General features: G+C 42.3%; 1 long non-coding RNA gene across 6 annotated transcripts in view; it reads left to right on the forward strand.

Moving 5' to 3' along the window:
• The window catches only part of LOC119849905, a 67,323-nt gene that overhangs the window by 49,659 nt on the left and 2,670 nt on the right, over nucleotides 1-14,994 (forward strand). For 3 of the 6 annotated variants that reach the window (XR_006281527.1, XR_006281526.1, XR_006281518.1), the window contains exons 4-5: nucleotides 1,227-1,327; nucleotides 9,277-9,372. This is a non-coding gene — a long non-coding RNA (uncharacterized LOC119849905). Of the gene's footprint in view, nucleotides 1-1,226; nucleotides 1,328-9,249; nucleotides 9,373-11,944; nucleotides 12,942-13,381; nucleotides 14,958-14,994 lie in introns of those variants that run through there. The other 3 variants (XR_006281529.1, XR_006281519.1, XR_006281522.1) reach the window with 2 other exon arrangements.

Below are 14,994 nucleotides of genomic sequence, written 5' to 3' on the forward strand. Positions count from 1 at the left end.
GACTATAATTTTCATAATGAAAACAGGCAAGAGGAAAGACAACAATCCAAATGTTCATAGATTCATACCTGATCGACCTCATATGTTGAGTGCTGGGCAGAAGTTTGGACTGATGCTTATCTATGCATCCAATGAAGTGAGCTGTAGCTCACGAAAGCTTATGCTCTAATAAATTTGTTAGTCTCTAAGGTGCCACAAGTACTCCTTTTCTTTTTGTTCCTAAACAGTTCACCCAGTCTCAGTGCCCAACAGATGTGGGCTCACTGAAATATTTAAATTCCTTTTTGCAGAAAAACAATCAGAAATGACTGAACTGAATTAGAGAGACAAGGTGGGAGAGGTAATATATTTTATTGGAGCAACTTCTGTGGGTGAGAGAGACAAGCTTTCACAGAGTTTTTCTTCTGGTCCTCTCACCCACAGAAGTTGGTCCAATAACAGATATTACCTCACTCATCTTGTCCTTCTAAAATCCTGGGACCAACCCAGCTATAGCAACACTGTGTAGAACCAGAATTAATCATTTGCAATGGAGATTTACTTCTCCTTCCACATTATTTCGTGATCCACTTCTTTTATCATAAACCCAATAAAGTTATAAATATTGTGATGATACAGCGGGGCTAGAGGGCAGCAGATGAGTGATCATATTGGGTGCTGGGAAGTATATAAGACCCAGGATGCTCAGAGCCTAATTCCTTGTGGACTAAGGAGAGGTTTCTACAGGACAATTAGAGCACCTGGAGCCAATTAAGGCCCCACCTGAGACCTAATGCCCCCCCTCCCCCACCCAACCCTGTGCTTCAGTCAGCCAGGAGGAGGGAAGGAGAGCTGACTGTAGTTTGGAGCTGTACTATTGTTGACCAGAGAATCAGAGGACCTGGGAAAGGGAGACCTTGCCCAAGCAGGGTAGAGGAACTCCCCCAGTACAGAGGACTGAGAGAAACCTTGCCCAAGGGGAAAGAGAGTAAGAAGCTTGTGAAGCTGAAGGATCTGGGACCAGAGTAGGGGGCAGACCTGGGTCCCTTCCCTGTTCCCCTTCTCTCTCCCTCCAGGGTACTAGTGAAGCCCAAGAATAGGGGAAGGAGTGGTGCCCTGATCCCCACAATAATATTGGCCATTTGCCACAATATCTTCTGACTGCTTTCATCTTCATTAGCTATGTTGTAAATCAGGATTTCTCAGAAAGTGTCTAGCTCACATGGCATCTCTACTGTTCCCTTCAGGTGAATCTTGAAGAAACACAAGAGAGCCAACAGTGTGTGCAGAGACTTAGAAATATTGTCATCATCAACAGCTGTTTTGTCCTGAAAAAATGAAACAAGTGGTAAGTGCAAGGTCCTCAGGTTTTTTAATATTTTTTTAAATATTATGAAGACTATGGATCCTTTTCTCTTTAGTGTGACAAGTGATATTTACAAGTAAAGAAAGATGTAGACATATTAGAAAGAGTCCAGAGGAGAGCAACAAAAATTATACAAAAAGTTGAGAAAACCTGACCTATGAGGAAGGGTGAAAAGAACTAGGTATATTTAAATTACTTCCCCCAGTTATAAAGCACCTGGTTATATGCTTCCTGTCCCTATGAAAAGCCCCAAGGAACAAAAAAAGGAGTAAGAGGAGAGGGAAGGCCCAGAGTTATGAAAAATAAGTAATAGCTATTAGCAATGGACAAGACCTAGTAATGGAAAAGCCATCTAATCTATCCCCTGCCAGTGCAGAATTGGTCCCTGGGGAATGTTTTATAGCACTTTTTCTACTCTAAGTTTAAATGTTCCAAGCAGTGGGGCTCTCGGAATTTCCCTGAGGTGTCTGTTCTACAATCTGCTACAGCAGATCTTCTTAGGTGAAATTCCTCCATGTGCAGAGGGTCAAAAGAAGACCTAGGCATCTCCTAAAGCCATTTATGCACTATTGTGAGGCTATAAGTGGGATTCAAGTGGTGTACAGTCTTTTGTGGTGACCCTCTTCACAGGAATGAATTTCACCCTTTGATAGGAAATTTTTCCTCAGTTGAACTTTTATTTTTAGGAAAATAGGGGGCAGGAGGAAGGGTCTGGAGAGCAAATGACCTTAAATAATAATTTCAGCCTTGGTCCTACAACTGAGCTCTGTGCAGGTAGACTCCACTGAAAATCATGTACCTTAAATTGTAGTCAGTGGGCCTTAGGCAAAATGAGATCATTACAGTCTATCCCTTCCCTTCTCTGGTGCTGAGCAAGAAGCAGTAAATGATAGAGAAGCCACGTGATTAGGAACATGAAAGACTAACTTGCTAAAGTAAAGACTTATACAATCACCCCATATCTCTTCCTTGGACATCCCACAGTAGTTGCTGCTGGGTGATCTGTCAGAGGTGTCACCTTCATGCTCACTTGACTGATCTTGTTTCCTGACTGTTTGACAAAGCATTGTCTTTAGCAACCATATCATTAAAAATTGCCATGGATGTGTGACTGCTGGAATAGCACTAATTGGTGTCCCTCCTCTCAAAAGGGAGTGAGTGACTACCCAGCAGAAAACCCTGGAGCAGTTAGGGCTCCTCATGAAGCAGGATTTTGGTTCAGTGATGGTGACAGATGAGCAGCATGCCATCTGGCAGCTCTTAGGTTTTGTGGGCAGAATCATCTTGCTTACATGTAACTACCATTACAGCCACTTTTATATCCCGCCATGTAGAGAGGACATCATAGTGCTACAGGCCAGAGGTTCACTGGTCACTAGTGTGCTAGGGCCTCATGCCTTGTGTAGTCATTTATATCAGAGCAAAATGAGTGTAAAACATTAGCAAAGCAAAATGATTCAGACAATGGTAAATTTCCCCCACTGACTCTTTGTAATGTATACATACAGCATGCTAGTATTGTTCTTTAACTGCTAATGAGTGAGGATAAGGATAGTTCATGAAATACTGAAGGCTGAAATATGAATGGTTACCTATGTGTATGCTGTGTGTCATAAATCTCAATACATTATTTACACAGGGTTCTAAAATTGGCAGTTCACAGGAAAGCTGTTAGTGTCTTGCAGGATACTCTCAGAGGAACACAGCACTGAACTCACAGCCAAGGGAATGGGGCACTAAGGTAACTTTAAATTTCCTGTTTGCCCACCTAATCCAAGGCTGCTGTGGGAGCTGGAGAGGTCCCCAGTGTAAGGTAGACAACCCTGGGTGTCTAAGTTACAGCAGTCTCGCCAGGTTGCCCTGTAGGCCTGATCACTGCCCTGAATTTTTGCAGTGCTGTGTGCTGCAGTCCAATCCCTGACATGTCTCTCCCACTTGTGCTCCACCCCAATACACCCCTCATACTAGGGCTTGTGTGAAGGATTCCTCAGAAGCCCGCTTTACTACAGGCACTGGACTATGTATGCTGGAAGAAATCCTCCTCTTCTACATACAGGGCTTTTAGGACCACTTTACACTGCTCTAACCCTTTTATCACACTACCAGGTACACATACCTGTTCCTAGCCCCTGTCAATTCAGTAAGTTTTGGAACCCATGTCCCTTGCCTAGCAAGTGCTACTTAGTTGAGGGTGAGTCCCTCCGTCATAAAATGCAAAGTACAGTTCTACTGTCCTTGATTCACATAACCAGGATAACAACCCTTTATTACTCGTGCCCCAATAACAAAGAGACTGAGGATCCCACAGCAGCCAAAGCGACCATTTGGGCAAGAAGTCCATCATGCTACGCAGGGTGGGTGTGCCCATGCAAATGAGATCAGCCCCTGAAGTCCTTTTCCACATCTCACCACCAGATGTCAGGGTAGAGCTCATTCTGATTCTGCTTACATTGTGAATAAATTTGAACTTTTTTGCTGATGGCTTTAATTCACTGGAGGCGCTGTCAATGGCAAAATTCAATTTTTCCCCCCAGAACTCATTTACATTAAAAATTGACTGTGACATTTGATGATAAGCATTATATTAAGGCTGTTAAACATGGATTTTCTTTTTCAGTCCATGTGCTGTGTCCCATCATACTGAAATAGTTATTTTACTGAAGTGCCACACACTGTTAATATTGCCATTTGAAGAGTCATTTTTCGTGTAGCTTTCATTTAACACTCATGTATATTATGGGCATGCTGGCTGGCAATGGAAGATTCCTACTGAAGCTGTCTACTGTTATCCTGGGCCAGCATCATGAAGAATAGTTTGTGTTCTTAGGGATGATTTTCAAAATCATTGAGGATTAGGCACCTAACTGCCAGCTCTGCTTTTGAAAATCTCCTTCCTTATCATTACATTGAGGCAGCACCACTACTTGGAAACTCAACACAAGCTTTCAAAATGCAGCTGCTTTGAAATAGCACCATCATAGGGCAGATCCTGCTCCCATTAGTATTCCATTAACCTCAATGGAAGAAGGATCAGCACACACACATACATATATTTAAATAGTTTGGGAAGCATGTGTCAGATTTCTGTTTTCTTCCCAAAGACTACTTGCGGGGCAAGAATGGGCTGGTGGTGGAGGAAAATAGTAGCCATCGTTGCACCTCCACATATTCTGAGGTCTCCAGTGCAAGCTAAAGTAGCTTCACAGGGTAGTTGTAATCTACATTCCGATGTAGTGGCCATCTAGGGGGTATTCTGGGGGCTGGAACTAATCAAAGCACATATACTTTATCATTCCCCTCCTTCCCAACACATGTCCTACCCGAGGCTGGTTGCTAAAAGCTATTCTGACAGCTCTCCGCCATGCTGGGGATATGCCTTACGTTGGGGGAATTCCTTCAGCTGCATGGCATATTTCTGCTATTGGAGCAATGTGAGGGGTCCTGTTGGAGTACAGAACCTGACCTGTATGTTTATAACCAGCTTAGTTATATGACATATTATGATTTCTGGCAATTCTTCTTTCTGAGAGAGAATTTACAGTCCACAGGGCTTTGTGAATAAAAAACCAGAGGAAAGGTTCAGAGTAACAAAACAATTAACGGGTTTCAGAGTAGCAGCCGTGTTAGTCTGTATTCGCAAAAAGAAAAGGAATACTTGTGGCACCTTAGAGACTAACAAATTTATTTGAGCATAAACTTTCGTGACTACATCCAATGAAGTGAGCTGTAGCTCATGAAAGCTTATGCTCAAATAAATTTGTTAGTCTCTAAGGTGCCACAAGTACTTCTTTTCTTAAAACAAGTAACTACATTTTTGAACTACTCACTTTTTTTGGTTTTATTTACCTGGCCATCAGGAAGTGTGACCTAACTGAATATGCACTTATTACCTCTGCCCATTTACCTCCTAATTACAATCATATGCTCAGCACCTTCTTTGAAATCTTTTTGCCTGACTTTATTATAAACCTGACAATGTTGTGCAATATATTCAAAGACTAGAACTAATGGGCAGGAAAAAAATCTGGAGGAGAGGGGTGGGAAATCTTGGGATGTGCCTGTCTTTATAGAACATGGACCGGGAAGGAGGCCAGGGAACCCTCTGAATCTGATCAATCACTTCTTGAGTGTGCAGAAGACTTACTGGAGAGAGAGAATTCTCAGAGCCAGACTGAATGCCTTTGCAAAAACTGCCATTGAAAATGTAACGTGGTGATCTGGATTCAAACTATATGAAATGAGGCAGAACATTAATGCAGAATTCAGGGAGACCATGCAATAATGTTTGCAATGTGAAAGGTGGGGGAGGGAGGTGACATCTGTACTAGCCCTCTAGGCTGCTATCCTTGCTATATTTAGTGCCTTCTGAGAGAGTCCCTTCTACCAATGAGCCAAGTAATAATAATGGTTAGGTAATGGAGTATTTGCATGATTGTTTGTTTACATAGCATAAAAAGCCTTTTCCCCCAGAACTATATGTGCCAGTCATCACCTGGACAACTGTACGTGTATACTATATCCAAAGCTGGTTGAAAAGTTTTCATCAAAGCATTTTTTGAATGAAAGAAATAGCTTTTCAAACAGAACAAACATTTTCACAAAAGTTGAATTTGTGTTTTTTGTTTGTTTGTTTGTTTGTTTTTGTTTTTTTTCCAATGGAAAAAGAAACCAAACCAGTCTGTGATAAACAAAAATTCAGGTTTTAAATTTTTTTTATTTTGAAAATAAAAACTTTTTACCAAAAACTGAAATATTTTACAAAAAGCAGGGTTTTTCTTGGGGGGGGAGGGGAATCAGATTTTGCCATTTTTTTGTGGGGGGGGGGGAAAAAGGAAATGTAAAAAGTTTTAATTTTTTGTGTGAAAATCATAATTGGCTTTTTCCAAACAGCTCTAGTTGTATCCTTTTGTCTGCTTACCTTTTTAGGCCTTGACCCTGCAACTAGATTCATATGGGCAGACCTTGTATGCATAAAGAGGCCCTGATAGTCACTGGAGGCTGGGGGCGAGGGGCCGAAGAAAAAGATGGTTATAAATAATGACACTTAGAATATAATGGGGAAAGTTCTGCATCTGCTTCCCACCCTCAGACTAGTAAGAAAAGGAGATGCCTCCCTCAAAGATGGTATACAGTGTGCTGAAGCATCCAAAGGACAGGATAAGATCACAAGACATAGTGCCGGTTGGAAAGCCACTTTTATTTTATCATTAAAATATCTTTTTCTGATACAGTTTCCAGTTACTAAACACAGGTTTGATTTCAAAAACAGTAAAAAATTGATAATTTTATACTTAAATTTAAGATGCCCTATTTTTCTCTCTCTGGTAGGCAATGTTCCTTCTAATTTTTGGCAGGCCGTGTGTGCAAAAAATTTCTTCTGTGCAAATTGTTGTGTTTCTGTGCAAATTTTTGTGCACGTGGTTTCGCCATGTGTGCGGGGTTTAGAATCTGTTTGCACACGCAGAGCTTAGAGGGAACAGTGCTGCTAGGTTAATTTTAATGTATATGCCACCCCCTTTGCATAATGCTTGTGTTCTGATGTATCATCACTTTGCATACAGCTCCCCCTGCAGTTCATGCAAGCTTACAAAAAGTATAGCCTGCACTGTATAGGGAATTGGCTCTACTATGTTTGGTCAAGCCCTTCCTCTTTGCCCATGTCAGGAAATAGAGAAATCATGAATTCCATATCAGGTTGTGGGTTTTTTAAAACAGACATCCCTGAACATGCTATGACATTTCTCTCAGAATCCAGACTGTTTCAAGGCAGATGGCCATAATTCACTAGAGTTAATTTTGAACAGTTTAAATGACATGGGGAAGTTCTCCCTGGCCCAGACCCTCAAAGGTATTTAGGCTCCTAACATCCATTTAAATTGGTGGACTTTAGGAGCTTAAATACCTTTAAGGATCTGGATCTCTGCTCACATTTCAGACACTGTAGACCTGTGAGGGAGTCAGCTTTCTCGTCTCAAGAGATTGTTGCTGAACCCAGACCTTTTGGCATCTCTTTCATTTAGGCACCTGGAGACCTTGAGCCCCTAAGTTCTAGGCCAAGGTGATTTTCCAGCATGAGTAGGGTTGCCAAGCCTCCAGGATTGTCCTGGAATCTCCAGGAATTAAAGATTAATTTCAAATTAAAGATTGGCAGGTGATGGCACTTCCAGGAATATGTCCAACCGAAACTGGCAACCGTAAGAATGAAGCCTCTAGTTCAGTAACCTGTGAGATCTGTTTTGCATGTAAAATGACCCTTGCCTACTAGCAAGGCAAGTATCTGTATCTCCGGTAGGGCACATTTCATAGTCCATCTTCTTACGTCACTATTTCTAACTGGCTACAGTTGAGTCAGAATCTAAGCATGAAGTCACTGCAAGCTGTGTTCAAGCATTGCATTTGCCCTAGGTATTCTGGGCTTTTTGCAGAGCAGGCCATGCCAGTTGCTGGATTAAGAATGGCAGTTTACTTAGTGCTTTAATGTAGAGAAGTCTGTCTGCAGTTTTGGGCATATATTACAGTCTGATTCTCATTTTCACAAGGAGCCCTTTAAGGAGGGTGACCAGATGTCCTGATAATATCGGGACAGTCCTGATTTTAAGTGATTTGTCCCACGTCCTGACCATACTCAGTTGGGACACCCTTTGTCCTGATATCGGGGACTGCTCACTGCACGCACCTGAGGTCCCAGGCTGGTGGTGCTTCATGGGGCAGCGCCTGCCTGCTGGCAGGAGCCTGCAGTGTGGTCCCTAGGCACCGAGGCGGGGGTGTGTGTGTCTCCACGTGCTGCACCTGCTTGCATCCTGCCCAATCAGAGCTGCAGGAGCAGGGCTTGCAGGCGCTGGCAGTGGGCAGAGAGCCCCCCCCGAACCTGACCCTAGGACCTGTTGGATGCTTCCTGGGAGCCGCCCCAGGTAAGCACCGCCAGGACTCCCCACCCTGCCCCCTGGCAGGTCCCTCTGGCTCTTAGAGTTGGGACGGGGGCTCTCTGCATGCTGCCGGTGCCTGCAAGCCCCGCTCCATGGCTCCAGCAGCTCCCATTGGCACTTTTCCCAGCCAATGGGAGCCATGGAGTTCGCGCTTGTGGCAGGGCAGCACATGGACAGTCTGGAGATCCCCATGCTGCTCTGACCCTAAGAGCCAGAGACTGCCCAGCAGGGCTGGTGAGTGTGGCCAGGGAAGGGGTGTGATGGAGTGTCTGGGAGGTGTGTGTGGGGTGCAATGGTGTGGAGGGCACTGGGCAGTGCGGGAGGTTTGTGTGTTTTGGGGTGCTCAGCAGTGGGGGGCCTGTTGGGGGAGATCTTTGTGTGTCTGGGCACTGGGGGCCTGTGTGGGGCATTGTTTAGTTGTGGTGGTGGGGCTGTGGGGAAGGGTACTGGGAGGGAGGAGAAACCTGTGCCTCTGCCCCGTGGCTTCTGCTGGGGGCTGGAGCTGGAGCCATGAGTCCTGAGTCCTTGCCCCATGGCTCGTGGTGCAGGTTGCAGCAGGAGCCGTACACCCCTCTTGCAGCTTCTTAGGGCTATGTGCCCCCTCTCATGGCTCCAGTCGGGGCTGTGCACCTGTGATTCTCTTCCCCCTCCTCCGCTCACCCAATGTGTCCTGATATTTCACTCTTGCGATCTGGTCACCCTACCTTTAAGTGGGAGTAAATTATATTTATACTGACTTTAAGTTGCCAGAGTGATGCAAAGTGGCTCTAGCGTAATTGAGAATCAGATCCTTAAGTTATAAATTAAACATAAGATAGCTTTGGGCAGATCCTCAGCCGGTGGAAATTGTCAGTGTGTCTGGTGGACACTCATTTAGAAAAAAACAATAAGGATGTGTCTGTATCCCAAACCAGGCTCTTTCCCAAGCTAAATGTAGAAATTCTCTCTTCCCCCCCCACCCCTTTATTGCCCCCTTAGCTGCCTTTTGCCTTCTGAATCCTGTAGGTGGAGAGATTGAGCTATGTCCCTCTAAAACTTACTCTTTTCCACCCCAAGTTTTGAAATGGTGAAGAAGAGGTATAGGGAAAAACACCATTGCTCGTAAGTAACTTTTCCTCAGCAACTCCAGTAGCTTAATGCATAATAACAACTGTTTTAAAATATTTTATTAAATGTTTAAAATAACATAAAATTAATATTAGCAATTTTATGGCTGAGGTTCTTGTATTCTGTGACCTTACAACTTTGACACTGAGGGCTCAAAACATTACACTTTTGAAATAGAAACTTCATAAGTAACATATATAACAGTAAATTATCTCATAGGGAAAAGTGTATAGAAATATCAGTTATAACCATATAAACTTTGGGCAGTGGGACATAAATATTATGCTATAAAGAGGGTTCATTCTATTTTCAAGATTATGTATAATGATCAAGAAATGATATATAAGCAGTTTCATTTTCTATGGTACTCATTGAAAAAATATCACAATTTCTTTCTTTAGTAACTGAGAAACTGGGATAGTACCTTTTAAATTCTATTAAATTACTCCTAATGCACACGTTTTTATTTGCCCTTAAATAAGTTTTTAACCACCTTCTTACCAAGGTGTAGCACCATTTAGCAAGATCATTACTGATACATTTGCTAGGAATGCACAATATATTATCTATTCACCGCTAGAATACAAAGCCCAGTTGAACAACAAGTTCATCCTTCTTGTCTGCAGTAGAACTTCAGTGCAGGAGAAGCAACAACACACTTTAAATCATGAAGCTGCAGTTTATTTAAAAACAAACAAACAAACAAAAAGCCCTCTCACCCCCACACCTTTTCCAAGTTGCATAAGGATTCTTGAATGATTATTTAACAGTACTGGTGGGGAGTTTTGTTTTGTTTTAACCTGGGAAATTAAGGTGGGGGGTTTGACTTCATCTTAATTTGATTTAGAAAAGCACATAGTAAATGGTTACAGCCTGGCCTTTAAAAAAGATCAGATAATTGCAACGTTTCTGGAAGTCATGTGAAATGATTGGTGCTGAAAATGTATAATATACATACAGATATGTACCCCCGCCCCCGCAGAGGTGCACCAGCTTGCCTTGAAAACATCATGAGAAGTACCTAATGCAGCAGCAAAAGCTGACCAAAAGTGCCCCCAAGAAATATGGTCTGGTTGTCAAGTTTTCCTGCAAATGTATTGAAAAATTTCATTTTGCAGCAAATTCTCTGGAAATAAATTGACTTGTCAGTCAAATGGCATGTTCAGATTAATTTTGGGGATTTTTAGTTTAATTTAAAGTATACAATTTGTTATTTGAAAGCTAACAGCTTATGACAGACTCCATATAACATAGAAATCATTTGACAATGAAATGATATTCAGTGTTCCATAGCTTCTACATAACACTCAGCTTATAGCTATAGCCTGGTATGTGCATATAATATTGACTAAAACAGGAGTACATCAGGTTCAGCGTGTCACAGGTTAGTTTCCCGAGTAACTATGACAACTCTGCAGTATTCTGTCACAATATGAGGTGGTAACTGCACGGTAAGTCCACTGGGTACAAATGGTAACTGATCCTATCCTGTTTTGTGATGCTGTGGCAAATAATCTGTCATGATTGTACAGTATGTGACCACCAGCTTTGTCCTCAAAGCTCCTTGTTCAAAAAGGGCAGTGGGGGAGCAAGGAAGATATTAGGTTGGTTCTAGGCTATTGCTTGAGTCCCACCCATGGTGAAAAGAAGCTTGATGTAGCTCTGTGATTGGTCAACAAGATACAAGGAAAGTGAAGCCACTGCTTTGCACAGGACTAAACACACTGCCTCTGCAAAAGTCTCTAGCCCAACTGGCCTCCGCTCATACAGATGCTATGTGCCAATTTCTGCAACCTTTGCTCCGGGTGAGTTATCTATACTTATGACTCAGCACCGGATGGAATTCTTTTGATTAATGGTTTATTCAACAAAAAAGGCAGCTTTGATCAACCCAAACCCAATCACAAATGTGACACCAATAATTTTGGCCATAGCAGGAAGAGAAGGGGATGGTGGTGCTGCTCTTGCCACCCTCCCTTATACTCTTTAGCCAGGTGGTTGGGGCACTCACATGGGATGTGGGAGACTGTGGTTTAAATCCCTGCTATGGAAGGGACCCACAGTGGGTTTTTTAATTCACCAAAAATTCCAAAAAATGTCACATTCTTTGACCCAAACTAATTTATTTTCTAAAACTGCCACCAAACTGAAAAAATCAGTTATTTGCCCAGCAAGTGTAATGCCCATGAACCAAAGTACAATTTCCTACAGGACCTCTTTAAAACTGCAACTTTTAAAAAGAAATAAAAACTAAACTGGATTTGGCTTCATTTTGTCAAAAGGAGGGAGAGGGGAAAGGAGAAGCAAGCATCTGTTTCCTTTTAGAGAGAACTTCCCCTGGGCTTTGAGCTCACTGAAAGAGAGTGGCTGTATGTTGATGAATACAGTGTTTGGAGACCATTGCAAAAGTCCCATAGACCATTGGTGTGAGGTTGTAAAGATCTCAAGAGCCCAGGGAAAATCACTGCAAGCCTGAGCTCAGTAGGAATTTCCACCAGGTGGTCAACATAAGCACCAGAACACCATGGTCAGAGTTGTCCTTGATGAGACCTTGTCTGGTCCACAGAAAGATCTCAGACAATCAGAGATGATGTTCTGAGCCACATTAAAGAGAGGATTAAAGATGTAAGTTTTATCATACTTATGATCAGGTTTAGTGGAATTAGCTGGTCTTCCACTCAGGAAAGGCAACACAGTTCAGGGGCTATTTGCTGGCAATGCTGGAGTTCCTCAGAGATGAGGATGAGGCTAAGAGGATGGCAGGGCAGACAGTGAAAGCTCTCCAGAATACAGTTTGCCACTTGGAACAAGAAGAAGTGGTCACAGTTGTGCTTTTGCAATGTCCCCAACTAGCTCTGCTACTCTTCAACGGTGAGAAAGAAAGGGCCCACTTTGCTGTTATGGTTGCATTTGGCAAAACGTGAAGGTGCCTGGAAAAACTTAAACTTGGTACCATCAGCCTCCTGAGTGAAATGTACTGCATCCTGCTTCTCATGCAGGTACAAGGGTCCTGACATGTTCAAGGCATGTGAAGACATAGAGACTGGTTGGGGTGGATATGGTATGTGCAAACGATCAGTCACAAGTAGGTCTGGCCAAAGGAAGGGGATGGTGGGGATCAATATAACTCAGAATCTGTGAAAAAAATATGCGTGGCATAGATCCTTTACATCAGATATGTTCAGAGCCCCACTGCTTTCGATGGAGCTTTATGTGAGCTGAAAGATTTGCCCTGGTGCATCTGATTGTAGGATTGGGTCCTTTGTTTATGTGGGCAGTGTAAGATTTAAGATTGCCATAGCTATTTGAAGTTTTTTTGTTTTCAGAATGACCCAGGTTTTGTTTATTTTTGACCTTTCATTTTCTCTTGTGTGCAGGTAAATGAAGATAGTGTGTTAAATCAGTGGGGTGAACGTGTCACCTGATTAGTAAAATAAAGGAGTGAGTGGTGCAGGACTAGCTAACAATGAATCCTGCAGAGACAGCCCTGCCTCATTCCATGTGGACCTCACAATTTAGGTGCATTCACTAGGTAGCTATGTTAGTGATACATACCAGTACAGGTTTCAGAGTAGCAGCCGTGTTAGTCTGTATTCACAAAAAGAAAAGGAGTACTTGTGGCACCTTAGAGACTAACAAATTTATTAGAGCATAAGCTTTCGTGAGCTACAGCTCACTTCATCAGATGCATTTGGTGGAAAATACAGAGGGGAGCAATGCATCTGATGAAGTGAGCTGTAGCTCACGAAAGCTTATGCTCTAATAAATATGTTAGTCTCTAAAGTACCACAAGAACTCCTTTTCTTTTTGCGAATACAGACTAACACGGCTGCTACTCTGAAACCTGTAATTATGCAAGGCACTGAATTTAGCCGTATAGAGTGGAAATCTGTCAACTTCATGAAATATTTTTGGTGTGTGTATATCAATCTCCCCTCTGTATTTTACACCAAATGCATCCGATGAAGTGAGCTGTAGCTCACGAAAGCTTATACCAATACAGTGCACCTGACCTTCACTTCAAACACTGCTGAAGCGTCATAGCACATGACATGTCTGATCCAAGGCTAGAAAACCACGTCTCCTGATTGCACAAGCAGCAGCTAAGCCAGTAGGATGCAGTGCCTGCTAGACACCTCCCTGAACCTCTGTGTCCCACTTAGCCACCTTTTGTAAGGTGGGGTAACAAAGTTTTGCATTTACAAAGCACTTTTTCATCCTAAGACCTCAACACACCTTACAAAGGTGGTTAAGCATTAGTAGCCCATTTTACACTTGACTGAAGTACAGAGACTTGAAGCAATCTGTATGAGAGTACTGTGCTCTAGTGAGAAAAGAAATGGCTTTACCATTTCAGAGTGCTGGGGGAGGAGCATCTATATTCCGGGATCCACCAAAAGCCTCCTCTGGCAACTTGTTTAAACTCTGTTACTCTCATTTGGAAAATGGCCCTGTAGAGGATGCGGAAGGAGGGGTAACTTTATTAGTTCTTTTCACTTTTTAAAAGAAAAATATTGCTTGTGGCCATGATTTTTTCCTCTGTTGCCTTCACTGTCAGAAGCAGGTATAATTTTGAAATAATGGCCACTTCATAGACGTTTGACTATTTTTGGCCTTGAAAACTGCCTCTTGCATCACATTTTGTGATGCAATGTTACTTGCTTGGGCAGACAGAATGGAAACGTGCAAACATTTTAAAAAGGAGTCATTTTAAAGTCTTTTAATCTTAACAAATGCTCACTAAATTTAAAGAAAGTCAATGAGACTTAATCATTAAAAATTGAAAGCTTAATAATGTATCTTTTTTTGGTACAAAAATCAGCCTTTCAGTGGGACCCTAGTTGCAACTCCTTGTCTGCCTTCTAAGCTGCAACAAGCTGATATGCGCAATCCCTCTACAACAGATGTCAAGGAAAAATGCCTATTGTCATCCATGAAAACAGGACTGGGCCTATTACTAAGACTGACATCCATGGGAGCAAGATCGGGCTGCATGATCCACATAAAACACTGTCACTAACTTTGCTTAATTACACTTTCTTTAACAAAGTGGGTGCATGAATTTTCAGGGAAATTTAACTACATGGAAAGTTTGAAAGGAGAGTAACAAGCTGTTTTTCAGCTAGACAAAAGAAATGTTCGCCAAAAATCAGAATTTTAAAGCATGGTGATTTTTTAAAATGACTGATTCAAAAACACCTTTATTAATTTTCTTCAAGGTTTGCACAAGCATTCACCTTCATGTTGAGCATAAATACAACAACTCTCAGGCCACATAAACTTTCCAAGCAAGAGCTATAGAAATGATAAGAGGGCTTTTTAATGGAAGCCAAATTATAGAGAGACTAATGCCTCTCCATAGTAAAGTCACTTTGTGTGCGTGTGTGTTCATGCTGATAAAAAATGTACACAGCTTCTGTATGTCTCATCAATCAGGGCTTGAAAGCATCAGTCCTTGGCAACCTGAGATAGAGATCTAAACCACATTCATCAGCCTTCCACAATTTACTTCTCCTTACTTCCCTTAGCTTTGAGTGACATGGAAAATGTGTTTTCACAATCTAATACGGTATTTGGCCCAGTTGTATTTGAATCATAGAATATCAGGGTTGCAAG

The sequence above is a fragment of the Dermochelys coriacea genome, chromosome 1, assembly GCF_009764565.3.
Source record: "Dermochelys coriacea isolate rDerCor1 chromosome 1, rDerCor1.pri.v4, whole genome shotgun sequence".
NCBI classification, from domain to species: Eukaryota; Metazoa; Chordata; order Testudines; family Dermochelyidae; genus Dermochelys; species Dermochelys coriacea.